Source organism: Chelonus insularis, unplaced genomic scaffold (assembly GCF_013357705.1).
Source record: "Chelonus insularis isolate UGA/USDA-ARS -01 unplaced genomic scaffold, ASM1335770v1 scaffold_714_pilon, whole genome shotgun sequence".
Classification (NCBI taxonomy): Eukaryota; Metazoa; Arthropoda; class Insecta; order Hymenoptera; family Braconidae; genus Chelonus; species Chelonus insularis.
Window position 1 is genome coordinate 2,262,687 of NW_023276795.1, and position 14,491 is coordinate 2,277,177.

At 32.6% G+C, this 14,491-nt stretch overlaps 1 protein-coding gene across 2 annotated transcripts in view; it reads right to left on the reverse strand.

Annotated features, from left to right (window-relative positions):
* The window catches only part of knockout (Stork-head domain-containing protein knockout), a 68,363-nt gene that overhangs the window by 52,240 nt on the left and 1,632 nt on the right, over positions 1-14,491 (reverse strand). The window lies entirely within an intron of this gene.

A 14,491-nucleotide genomic window follows, 5' to 3' on the forward strand; every position in this document is an offset into this window, starting at 1 on the left:
CATCTGAGGTGAAATCGTGGGTTTGAAGCTGCCATAAAAAGTCCGGTACTTCAATCGATTTATATAGTAATGAAAATAATTAGTTTGTCAATTGTATAATACGAAAAAAAAAAAAAAAATGAAAAGTTGAAAGTGCATATTTACAATGCCGGAAGAATGATGATATGTTAATCTAGGAGCTGATGTTAAATATCAGCCCCAAAGTGGATTGAAGATCAGGAAAAATAAATCGTGATGGTTGATTGGACGGACGTAGGTCAAAGGGTATTTCTAGGTCGTAACGGCAACACTAAGGTCGTCGGTTGTCACGCGGAACGACGAGGATTCCCCATGGAGAGGCGGCGCGAACACGCGAAGGAGAAAGTCTTTTCTTTTTTCTCACTCGCGTTTGCACTCACTGAAGCGGTATGGTAGTTAGTAAACATTCATGACGACAAATACTCCAACAATAATAATGTAATTTTAAAGAGACACGAGGAAATAAACTCTCGGCCATATTCTGTGATTCACAGATCAATTGACTCTCGCGGTCATGACCGGAAATGGCAAATGATCTCTATAAATTTATTAACGTCACAGCAACTTTTCTATAGATACCACTATTAGTGTTCTTGACTTTTATTTATTGTTAATTGACTCGATACCAGCTAGATAGTTGCACATCCTAGACTTCAATTTGCTTTCAACCTACGCATACACTAGTTAATGAGAAGAATCGTGACTTAAAAGATTGTCATATACATATATACTTATACTTATATACCTGACAAGCTTTCGTTTCCATGAGAGAGTACAACTGTCTGATGATCTGATTCACTGAATTAATTGTACATATGTTTTCAATGTCAATACTGGCATTATTAATAGTACTAGTGGACGACATGTGTCTATCTATTTTCTAGTCTTCCAGACATTAGGCCTAAATTTCTCCAGTTCAATTCCTCTGCTTCAGATGAAGAAACTCGTAGGCGTGACGAGACAAGGTCGACATAGCCCTCAAGCTGCTCATTCTTAAAATCTATTTCATCCTGCCAGATAAAAAAAAAGGCGACGAAAAAATTCGCTAAAAAACTGTGAACAATTTAGTTTGACGTTCTAGAAATAAATTTTTTCTTTTAAACTCATTTTAATTCGATTAATGATAATTATAGGATTTAAATCGACATGTTTATTCATTATTACTGTTGTGATAATAATAAATAATTTTAGCTAATTATTTATAACGAATGAAAATACCTTCAATTACTATGGATATTTTTACAACTCAATTCGGATCAATTTGTGTGGATCTTATTGGAAAAAAATTTTTATCAGCTCTGATTTCCCGCTATAGCTTGAAGCAATATTATTGATCGGTAAACAATAAAGTTGTCAATGATCTATTGTGTTAATTTTTAATGATCAAAGTGTACGATATATTTTTCAGCTCATCGATTTTAAACAATATAAACTGATTATAAATAATTAATTCTTTGAAACTTTAACTGCCTATTGATATCAATTGATAGTTAAGTTATCGGTGGAAATCAACGTATACAAGATAAATGCATTTGCACGGTGAAAGATCGTGATAATAAAAAGTCGATGAGAGTCTAGTTTAGTAGCTGCTGTACAGTAATTCATCGTTATATGGTGAGTTATTCGTTACTACGTAGCATTTCCCGTAGAGTTATTGTAGATGATCGATTTGAACCGTACGATAGTGTCAAAACGATACCGATCTTCAACTTCACAAGTCGAAGTTCAAAAGACTCAGTAGTATTTTATGGCTTCAAGCATATCTTTCAATCTTGTGAAATGCAAGAGAATCAAACAATGCCTAATTAAATAACAATTAAAGAGCACGAGTGACGGGTTTGCAGCTAATTTCTGAACAATACTCGTGCCAACATACTGCAATTACCTCGACAGTTTGCGGGATAGAACACGAAAGCCACTGAGAGCCGGAAGAGGAATGAATTTCGTGAAAGTCCTTGAAGTTACCTCGAAGATCTGAAGGTTTCAGATTTTTTTGCTATCGAAAGAAAAAAAAAGTCACGCAATATGATTTTTATTTCTACTGAATTTCTATTGTAAACGATTCGTTGAATCTCTAATAGAAAAATTCATCAATAACACCCGTCATTAGAGACTTTAGATGGATATAAAAAAAATTTTTTTTAATAACCTTTAAGTTTAAAAATTTTTTTATCATGATAAACAAATTAAAAATAAACGAAAAAAAATTATTTGATAAATTATTGAATTATCTGAAGCAATGAGATTTTTTTTCTTCAGTATTTAAAAATGTTTTTATGAGAAAAAAATTTTCCCAAGAGTTTCAAAATCCATTATTGATAAATTAAACCAAACTTCTCTTCAAGTTAGTTGTAAAACTACATCATTCCAACACTTACAACGTTAAATACCTTGTTTGGAAAAGAGTCAATTCAATAAGTAATAAGTTGTGATTGATTTACGCTAGCATTTCTACTTAGCTCATCACTCGTTTCACGTTTTTTGTTATCTAGACATAATTGCATCGAAGAGCATCACTCGATCCGATAATAGGGAGGAAGAGAAAAGCGTCTGGATAAGTAGAAGTCGGTGCTCGGTGAAGTTTCTTGCAATTAGAGCAGCCCGTAAGAGACAAAACTCTTGGGGAAATTGTCTTACAGCTTATATAGGTAGAGTATAGTTGCGGAAATGCAACAACATTGCCACTACTGTTGCTTCTGGTATAGTGCACTCTCATCTCTCTCATTTACTTCAACATTGTCCGACATTACTTGTGACAGCATTGTCCTACGTAGGAGTTTGTAATGGATCGACTGGGAAAACTTTCTATCTGTCGCGCCGGACACGCGACCCCCTATCTCCTTCTTCATTTTCTCCCACCCTCAGATCAACGTCCACCGATCTCCTATCTCCTCTTCCAGGAGAGAAGACACGTGCCTAAATACAGGAAGGAAAGTCTCAGTAGGCAGCAGAAGCACTGAATCTTGTCCACCGATGAGAAATAGCTAATTCGGAAATGCGAGAAAGGCCAATCTATTCGTTAGTCAATTCAATTATTTCCATCATTTCTTATTACTCACATTCTTTACTCTCCTGCACACTAACCTCCAGGCCTTTCAGATCGAACTAAATGTGTTATTTATAATTTATAACGGTCAAAAACAAAAGATTAATCATATGATCATATTTAAAAAAAAAAAAGGATATCATTAACCCATATATCAAAAGCTCCTTTATTACTTGGCTCATTGCTAAAATTTTAACTCAATTTTTTTGATGAAGTAGCACAGGAAACGAGGTTAAATGTTTACCATATTCATCTTAAAAATTATCAACCACTAAATTAAAGTGAAATTGCAATTGAATGGTTCAAATTTAGCAACCTTAACCTACATTGAAGCATCGAGATTAAAAGAGTGCCCGAAAAACTTCATTGTGGCATGCGATCTTGATACGTCAAGAGTATTACTCAGTGTGGGCAACTATTGCAAGAAGAGTTTGAGTAATTCTAAGTGTCAAGTATAATAAATACAATTTATTGTATCTCACTTTAACTCCAGAGATTATATTTTTTTTGGTGTTTATTTGTCTTATTGTGACGAAAAGATAAAGAGAGTCAAGTGTAAAAATAATTATCAGAATAAAGCAACATCTCCAGCCAAAAATGGCCAGGTGAGCAACGCACTCGTTACGTTGGGTTACGCAAAAGACACAGTCTCCGCCGTAAAAGGCGTTTGGAGTCCCTTGAATGAAGAAGTTCGCCAGTCTCGACATCGTGGTACTACTTGGGAGTGTGCAGGTAAACCCACGGACACATTCACCAGTTGAGAACCCTTGAGATTCAAGTTCTACTGCAAACTCGTGGACTCTTGGGTGGCAACAGTGCGTCCAAGGCCCCTCCAATATAATTCATTGAATCAACCCTAGGCCTTAGGAGTCTATTGCGGTTGAATTAAGCCCAACACGTTACCACAATATCACGAATGAAAACCTCTGAGAGTCGACATCTGCTGCTTGAATCATCCTCTGCCCCAGATGAGTAGTTTAGATAAATCTAGATCCAAACTCACTGCCATTGAGAACCCATGAGATTCAAGTTATCCATACTAGCTAGTTTCAAAGTGGCAAGGGAAGCCTTGTAACCCTGCTACTCAGCAAGTGGTCATGTAGCGCGAGAGTTTCTCACATCAATGATCTTGCTAAAGCACCAAATAGCTCGGGATGTAAGACTTGTGTCTATTAGAGAGATCCTCTTGTCCCTACCTCAGTCTCGAGGGATCCTGTTGACTGTGGTATACAATATTATCCAGCGAAGACTCATCTTGGACCCCAGTGTGGTTTCCTTGCTTCTACCTGCCTCGATCGTTAGGATAGGTTGGGAATTCAATGTGCTGAGAGGCAACATATACACTCGTGCTGCTATAGAAAACCCTGCTGAGGCACTTCCACGCCCCGAGAGGAGTCTCAAGCAAGCCGATCGACGATAACTTTGGCAAGAGTCTAATTCTAAGAATCCATGATGAAATAGTTGCGAGGTAAGCCTATCCAGTTTGCTGAAGGATTTTTTTTGTGATTAATAAATTCCAGAAAATCTCTTATAGAAATAATAGTCATAAAGTGGTGAAGTCAAATGTATCTAAATACTCCGGATGTTTGTAATGCTCAGGTATTTTTATTAAATATTCAAATTCCACTGGCAACTTGGAAATGTTGGAGAAGTTGATAAATACAGTGTGGAGATAAGTTATAATGTAGAATTATCATTGGAAAATTATCTGCAAAGAAGGAAGTGTAATCTCATGACATCGATTCATGTGAATAGGAAGATGATCGTGATGGAATCAGCAATAATGTGTCATAAAAGGAATATTTTACAGTTCGATCGCGATACCGATGAGTGAGTTTCAAGAGTCATGTAATCGTGTACCGACCCAATTACCCTTGTCAACGTAATAATTACACTGACGACGACAATTTCATGTTATCGATTTGGGACATATCAAGACGAGTAAGTATCGTTATTTAACTAATGCTCGTTATTATACACCACAGTGGTGGAAGTTAAGAATGGGAACGTTTATGGGTAAGCGTTCAGCTGCCTGCACGCACCCACGTGTGCAATAGGCATGTACAAATGCAATATACACGTGGGTATATAATAATATCGATCTTTGATCGAGAGACATCGATAATGCCAACGCCCAACTTATGAAATTCAATTTGCATTACGATATCGAGATCTTTAGCCTCGAAAACTTCAATCAATTGCTATTGATCAAACTCTGGTATATTTCTTTATCAAATACATATCTTTTATTATTTTTACGACGACTAAAAACTATTTAAGCTTGAGTAAATTCTCTCATCAGTGGTCGTAAAATTGATTTTTTCAAGTGAAAGGTTTTTATGTACTGTAGAAAAAGTATTTGGACATTGAAAGTAAAGTAAACAGGTTTAGATACTTTTCTAAATTACCATACTGATTAAAAAAAATAGTTACTTTATAAAATAATTAAAAAAAAAAAAATTTTTAATTAATATTGAATAGTAATTAAATCAAATTTAAATATTTCTAAGATACTATTTACTTTAGAATCATTATTATTTTTTTTATTAATCATAAATCAAATAATTAATTAATTATTTCTACGTATTTATTCTGGTTCTAAAAATTAATTGTTACTTTGAAAACTAATAAAATAAAATCGACGTTCGTCTAAGAATTTTTCATGATTTACAGCGCTTCAATCGTGAAAACTTCTAACAAAAAATGGAAGTAACCACTAGACAAAATTTACGATAGAACCATTGTTCACCCTCACGTTTTTGAAGATGCACCAATGAAGTGGAAGAATAAAACCTAAAAAAGAAAATCAAAGCAAAAGAATCGAAGGTGAGGGCGTGGGGAAGGTCAATAGAGGCAAGAAGTTCGGTGAGCGACTTCCTGGAAGGATCGAAGAGGACTATCGTTGGCGTAGTAGCTTTAAAGCCTCGCTAACTAATGCGAGGTCGTGACCTGCCGTTTAATCGACGATTTATCGCGACGACTGCAGCGTGCCAGATCGCATGAGAGAAGGGATGTGCAAGTACACACATTATTCTGTTCTGTATGTACTTAGCACTGTGCTGACTTTACACTTCGTGCCACTACGCACATTGTCGTGATCGTTGAGAGATACAGCTGAGTTAGAGAATTCATCTTAAACTATAATTTGATGATACGATATTCTACTAACCGAGCATCTATTGGTTCTGTACCATCAAAATTGATTAACACTTTCGCGAGAAGAGAAATCACCCAAGACCTCCCGGGTATTCCTATTAGTTGTTCTCATTTCCGATCACTCCGACTGACTCTAAGTTTGTTGAGATTTATTCGATTCTAATTCGATCATAAACATTTCTAATGAGAGCTTGGAGAAAAAAAATTAAATGAGTGTTTTTAACTTAATGATATCTTTTAAAAAGTCTCTTTATCTTATAATATATCATTGATTTTTTCTTTGCTTGAAAATTTTTTTTCACCTGTAAAGAAGATAATAATTACTAATATTATTTAAATGTTATTATTATTATTAACGATGTGTGAGATGAAAAGAAGTAGTGAAGTGTAATGAAGTGGCTGTGGGTTTTAAAATAGTATTTAAATAATTTTTAAAATAGTTTAAAAGCCTTTGACAGATTGTGTTAAGAGCCTACTTAGTTTAATTACGTATATTTGCATGTAAATATATGCGGATAATATGTACTTATTTAATGTGAAAAAGACCCGTTATGAAATATTTTCGTAATACGTCATTGTTCATTATTCATTTACTCTTATTAGGATAATAATTTTTTTCAAATTACTAGCTTGTGCAATGATTATCCGTACTTATTCGATGAAGACTAATGTACGAATGTGTACAGTTTTTTTTTCTATATCGTTATGTGTCTGGAAAAAACCGTTAATATAAGTATGTTAAAATATCATTGCGCAAGAGTAAAGATCAACGAACGGAAAATAAGGTAGGATTCTAGAGTTACTTTACGATGACTATCCTGCATTAAATTTATTCAAGAATATTAATTATTTTGTGTTTGTATTTTTTTTTTTTTCATAGGTTTTCGAATAAAATAAAATACAGTAGTTCAGGGAAAAAAATATTTGACTTTTCTCATGGGAAAGGTGTCAGATTTTTTTCTGATGTTTTAAGGTAAAAACGTCATAAACGTGCTAGCGCCCACAGTTTTTTTCTAACAGTAAATTATTCCCGTAACTTTTAATGTTTGTTTTAATTTACAGATGTACCTTTCATGACTCGAAAAAAAATTAGATAAACGACTTAAAAAAAATCAAATATATTTTAATTTTTTTCTTTAAGATTTAATTTAAATGATAATAATTAAAACGTTGAATTTTTTTTGTTTAGAATGCAGTATGATTAATTGAAAACTTAAAATGTAAATATTAATTAAACGTTCTTATTCCATGAAATGAATTGAATAAAAAAAAAAATGATCACAGAAAAAAAATGTTCTTTTCAATGTGGATCTAAAAATAGGAAGATTTACTTGGTCTATGAACTTGAAAGACTATTTCACGTGCAAACTGTGAGAAGGTATCTGAAGAAGAGATGAAAAATGCCATGTAAATCACACACGAGCTAAAATATTTATTTAGCAGTCCAGTGTGATTAGTACCGAGTATACAAATAAGTAGCATGAGATAAATGAGTCACATGTACAGCAACAATCATAGTTAATGTCTTATGTATTCGCATTTCATTGTATATAAGGTCAAAGCCCACTTTCTTGTTGCTACTGCCACCAGATCTCTTAGGAGGAAGAGTGCATATGTATTCTTGTCTTGGCGGTACCCGTAATGGCTTCCCATAAAAGCGGATCGCATTCTCACGATCGTGTGCCACGTATACGCCTCACGCGGGCCCACATTTACATGAAGATAATACGCCAGCTGGTGGCACCAATCGTCGTGACTGTTGAGGTGGAGAGTCGACTCGAAAGAATTTTCTCTTTGGGTAACGAGCTTCGCCTATTTTCTGCTGGATAATTAATGTCGTCTGTGAATTTCGGGCACGATCAGCACGACAGTGAGAGATTCGAGAGATGAAATAAGTGAAATTAAGATTAAGTTGACTTGGCGACATCTCAGGGATGCTATCAGACAACTTCTGAGTTAAGTAAGCTTCTGAATGGGGTAACGGGCACAAAGTCTACTAACTCTTGCCTACAGATAATTCAACCTATACCTACGTACGGGTGTTCTCCCAACTCAATCTATACGTGTGGGAAAATGTTATTGAAATTCCTACCGAGGACTGCAACGACGATCTTGCAGGCTCCGTTAGCAGGCTTCAAGGATATCCTGTGTCGCGTGTAAGTGAGAAGTGTGAATTACATCAGCTGGTTGCTTTCACAGACTCTGTTTTTAAATCAGCTAAGGATTAAAATTCCCTAAGTTGTTTTCAGTTTGCAAGTACTGCTTGAATTAATGGACTTGAGAGTGGTGTTTGAATTTACTGTTAAAGTATTTACAGCTAATCTACGTCCAGAAATAGAGGTTCTAAGCAATTTATTGTAATTTGCATCAACTCAAACAAACTATCCTCTCAGGAGATACAAGATAAATAGATACCTCGTGAGTAAATTAATAATTTACTTATCTTTTGTGTATTACATGCAGATAAATGCTCTTCATAAGCATCATTGTTTAATTATTTGAAAATAATATTGTATGGGAAAAAATTAATTCCATGTTAGTGATGAGGTATTTAAGTAAATGGTTTGAACAAAAAAACACATCATTTCTTAATATCATAATCGTGATTTCACTATCGTTTAAAAGATAAGATATTAATAATTATTTTCACATTGTCAATAAATTAAAGAGTTTAGTATTGACGTTACGAAATAGACAACATTGTAAGATATTTAATTATCTATTAATTGCAGAGTACAGTATCGAGTTTCGGTTTCTACAAGGCATTCTCACCGGAAGTGAGAAGATAAAAAAATATTGTGAATGGGTCAGTACATTAATTTTCAATTGACTGAAGAGAAAAAGGGTCATCACAAAATAAACCTGAAGGAACTCATATATAGGTTATGGTTAATTTATGAAAGCTTAAGCTAATAAGATAGTAAAATGTCTTATCTTTGTTCTCCAACAATAAAGATAATTTTTGAAATGCTTTGTATTTGTAACAGACAAAATGCTCTTAGTGAATGAAGATTTTAATTAAAAATTTTCACATTATTAAAGAACTAATGAGCAATTCAGTTCGTTAGAGAATTTATTACCAAGTGAAATTTGTATTAAGACCGGATTTTTTTTTTTTTACGTAAAAGACTCTTACTTTCTGTGATGCTAAAATAATATTTCGAAATGGAGGTTTGTAAGACTGTGGAGAATGCAAATAAGAATATGCTGACTCTCAAGTCCATAACACAGGGGTCCAGCACTAAAGCCAGGCGCCGCCATTGTGAATGAAAATAATTGCACCAGAGTCGTTCGTGGGACCCTACGGGTCGCGTGTAATTTATATCATGCCATCTCAAAGAGGATCCTATGAGGTTTACAAGTCGACAGAAGAAGATGGAAAAGCTTTCACGAGCCAGCGACAAGAATGCCATCATCACGAAGTTCAATGGATTTACATTTTTTCTTTATTATCTTTAGCTACATTTTACGATCTAATCAAGCTCACTATCCGTTTGCAAATTATTAGACTAATTATAGAGAAGCGTGGATATTAACAACCGTTAAATCAATGCTAATATAAAATATGGTCTTTTTTGCCATTCTTCATAAATAGATTTACATCAGCATATTTAATGGAAACCATTTAAAGCTTTTACGTATGATTAGCAGTTTTTCTTATTAATATAATGCACTTGTTAGAATTAAAAATTTTTATTTTACTATAAAACTGTCTCATTCTAATTTATTATCAATTTATAGAAATAAATCAAGACAAACCTTCAGAATTATTTGTTGAGTCATGTCACAATAAATTAAACTCTAAATCTCCCTAGTAATCAGTGATAATAACTGATTTGTTTGAACTATTAAATAAATAATAGAGTGAAAACCGTGTTTATTGATAACTTTTTTTATTTTTTTTTTGAATAATTAAGTATCAGCTATTAGTCGAGATATTCTGCATGGGTATTTTTTAGAGCAACTTATTAATGTAATTATATGGTAGTGTTAATACTGGAGGAGTTAAATAAATGGAAGCATGTAATAAGCTAATATGTTGAATTTTTTAGAAAAAATTCTATAAATATATCTACATCAGGATTAATTCATAAAAAGTATTAATTAGGTGTTTAAACTACATGTAAAGATATTAAATTCACGATAAGCAGATAAGTAAGGCTCTTATTGGGTTGTATATTAAGTCGTTTTTCACCACATACATGTTTACTCTCGCTTTTGGATGAAAAATGTATCTTACGTGTAAAGAAAATTCCTATAGATGAGAGATTGCCATAGGGGAAATAATGAAAGTCTGTAGAAAGTAGTAGGGGATTACTAACAATGATATATAAAAATGATCACTAATCTATCGCGTGGTTGATTGTGATTATTCTAGTCTTCCTTTTCCTTCCAAGTGCACTAATTACAAGTTCATTAATCAGTACGCGAACATCACTTCACCGGAGATTGAACAGGGAAAATATATGATGACCAAAAACGAAGAAAGAAATTGAAGAGAATAAAATTACAATTCAATAAAAGACCGGAAACATATTTTCTTTTCTTAATTCAGTCATTCTTGACAATTTACTTCAAGGTTTCACTTTTTTTCTTCTTTTATTTTAATTATTTGCAAAAGCCCACATATTTACTTGAGACAATAGTGACAAGTTGACATGTGTAGACAACACTGTGGAAAATTGAGCATTGCAATGTTTTAAACAATTATTACAATTAAATTTTTAATTAGATGTAGTACAAATGTTTGATGATAAAAAAAGAAATACATTACAATCAAAAGTTAAATAACATAAATAAATATTAAAGTTATATAAGATATTAAAAATAATAAAAAAAAATATAATACAATTTCTTTCCGGATCAATTTTTTTGAATGGTTGCTTCAACGTCTTTCTTTTGTATAGAAATCAATATAATTTTTTTAATAAAGAAAAATTAACTGCAAACGAGATAGATAAGTTAATTACGTACCGAACATAAAATACAAACATAGTGGCATTTAATCGAATCATATTTGCTTTGTAATGCTCTAGATTTAGATCAAGATCTATTTATCTATCTAAGACTGTACGAGGACATAGTTGGTATTGCTCCATACAAAGAACGAGTAGCATTGAACCACATAAACGAAAGTGACCAATTGTATTGCTCAAAGGAAATTAGATAAACTGACAAGCAGTTAAATGAGCAGGCAATAAATATGATTAGTGATTATGAAAATCTAATCGACATATTGGTCTGTGATGGGGTCACGTATGTTTTGATCTTTGAAATTTCTTGCATGAAATACCATCAACTCACTTTCGTGCATCAAAAGCCCTTGTGTGTTATACAGTGAAAGAATAGGATGAGAAAATAGGTAGTACTGTTCCACTTTTGCAACATCAACGCAAGATCAACGAGCGACATATAATGAAATACGTGATTCATCTCGCGGTGAAACCTCAATGTGTGAGCACGTGGAGAACTTGGCAGTTTGGTCCAATTCTCTTTCTTTCCTTTGCATAATTTAAAACTCTAATCTTTTCCGTTTATTTTAATTGAAACTTTCAAATTTCCAGAATTGTTCTGGCAACCATCACCACTGCTCTTGTCTGCTTTCATTCATTTCAAAGCTTGATCTCCATCGAAAGCAACTCTTCTAAGTTTTAACATAATCTTGCAAAGACATTTAAATTGTTTTTTACAACAAATTTCTGTTCTTTGGATCACTGAAATAAATCAATGGAGAATTTAATAGTAAAAAAATGTAAATAAAAATATTTATTCTTAAAATTTAAAATTCAATGTAATTTCCTTTTCTTTATGTAAATGATTTTCTCCAGTTCAAGAGCTTTTTTTCGTGATGTGTGGTCTACAATAATGTCGTTGCGAATTACGAGATTTCGGGCATTGAACTCACACTAGTATAACTTCCGTTAAAGCCAAGTAGTATTGTGTTATTGTGTACATACTTCTTATAAAACGTTCCTACCTTCTTTATAGCCATAGCACAACGAACTTCCGTTTATGTTGGTGTTCTTTAATTATATACCTATTGTATTATCTTTCTAAATTGACTTGTTTGAAAATTTTATTGCGGTAAACTGGTAAATACATAAGATCATTATCACATAGCATTCAGCCATAAATACATCGGCCTTATTTTATCTAATATGTAATTATTTTAACATGTAAACAAAATTTCATATCAATTTTAGAACATACACAGTTTGTCAATTAACTTCATCAACGTTAATTCATAAACATGCACAATTTGAACATGTAAATATTGTGGGAAGCCTCATAATTATGAGCACATATCATAATTTCTATTTTCTCATCTTAACAATGAAAGTGTTTCTTTTCTGTGGCTTTGGGTCATGAGTTTAGAAATGAACAATTCTACCGCACGAAATTTATAACACTCGCAATATAAATTTCATAAAAAAAGAGTATTAATGATAAAGATAATTACAAAATAATAAAAATAATGATAATAATAAATCATTGTAATTGATTGTCGTGAAATTTATTTCCTGACCAACCAATTACAAACATTCAATTAATTAATACGAGCACAGATAATTGAGACAGGCATAATTTGGCAGAAAAATAATATATCTAATGACTATCGAAAGAGTCGTGGGTGACGGTGACTAAATCCTGTTCTTGTTACCGGTTCGTTGAAGTTTCTTTAGCTGTTCAAGACTGCCTTGACCATATCGAGCCAATAATGTCTTTCATACCGGTTTAATGTCTTAAAGGATTCGCGTACTTGCTCGCGCGCGACACACGTTCCTCTTCCTCTCGTATCTCTTCCTTTTTCTACCGTGCGTCTACTACTTGAGCGTAGGTGAAATTACCACAAGTGTTCCTCTTCCCTATTAGCCTCGTTCGATTTCAAATCATATGAGAAACTCTTTCTTTCTTACTAGCTTTATTACTTATTGTGTTTACGTGCAGAAAAATCCAATTTGTTGTAGAAATTTTCAATGTAAATAATCATACAGAATAAAAAGAAATTGGATAATAGCCACAAGGATTATTATTTAACATTGTTATAAAAGAATATTTAATGAACTCTTCTTTTTATTTTCTTCTTCTTCACAATTGTTATGTCGTTCTTGAATAAAATTCATCCTTCTTGGAATAGTTATTCTGTTGAGTGCACAGGGTACTTTATTATGTTAATGTTTTGTAAGTAAAATGTCGAAGGTAAAAAATAAACGATGAAATTGGGGAAAAAATAAATTTAAAAAGGAAGGATGACCACCTTGACTGTGACTTTCGTGCCCTCTGAGCATTTACATCCTGGATTTACGCTCGAGTTCTCGCGTTTTTGCCCTCATGCTAGTGACTTTCTCGGCAGCTTCAAACGAAACGCCTGCGAGAAGAGTAGACCGTCCACTTTAATTTTTACGGCTCATTTTTGAAGCCTGTCTCCACATGAACTTGCTCACGAATTTTGCTTAATTCACGTCAACGTGATTATACAAGCGGTAAATTATAAATAATACACTTGAATTTAGCTTTTATACATTTTTTTTTTTGCTACTATATTCTCAATTTCACGTTGAAATTTGTTTATTATCAATAATTTTGAAATTTTATGCATTAATTATTAATATTCTGGTGCTTCGTGAAATGTTGCTTTTTTTATACGAACACCAGAGTCTTAATAATGTTTTACTTTAACGGTTTAAGTAATAATTACATTAAATTACTTTTTGCAATGTTAATGAGCACTGGACAAATTTTATTTCGCATTAATAATGCTCATTAAAAATAAAAGAACATGGTTTATAGCAAATAAAATTTTTTAGCAATAGAAAAAAATTATTCTAACGATTTAAAATTAAATAATAAAATTATGAAGTGTAAAAGAATAATTAAAAGCATTAGAATCAATGATTAATCATTTTTTTTTATAATTATTATTAAAGAAATATTTTCAATATTTATTTTTAAAACCTTAATTAAAAGAATCTTTAAATAAAATAATTTACTGTTATTCTAAGTTGGTAAATATGATCCATCTCTCCATTAGAAAAATTAAAATAAAATGCATTCGTTATCATAAATTATTAGGAAAAAATATTGATGAAAGTTTCAAGAGCACATTTTGTCATAAAAGCAGAAGCGAGAAAGTTTTCAATGACGCCAGTCACTCTTCTGCATTCACCTGACTGATTGAAGAAGTAAACACACCTGACAGCTTATTACACGATTACCTATCCAAACAGCGAATTAATTGAAAAGATATGACCTCAGCTTTACGAGAATTTC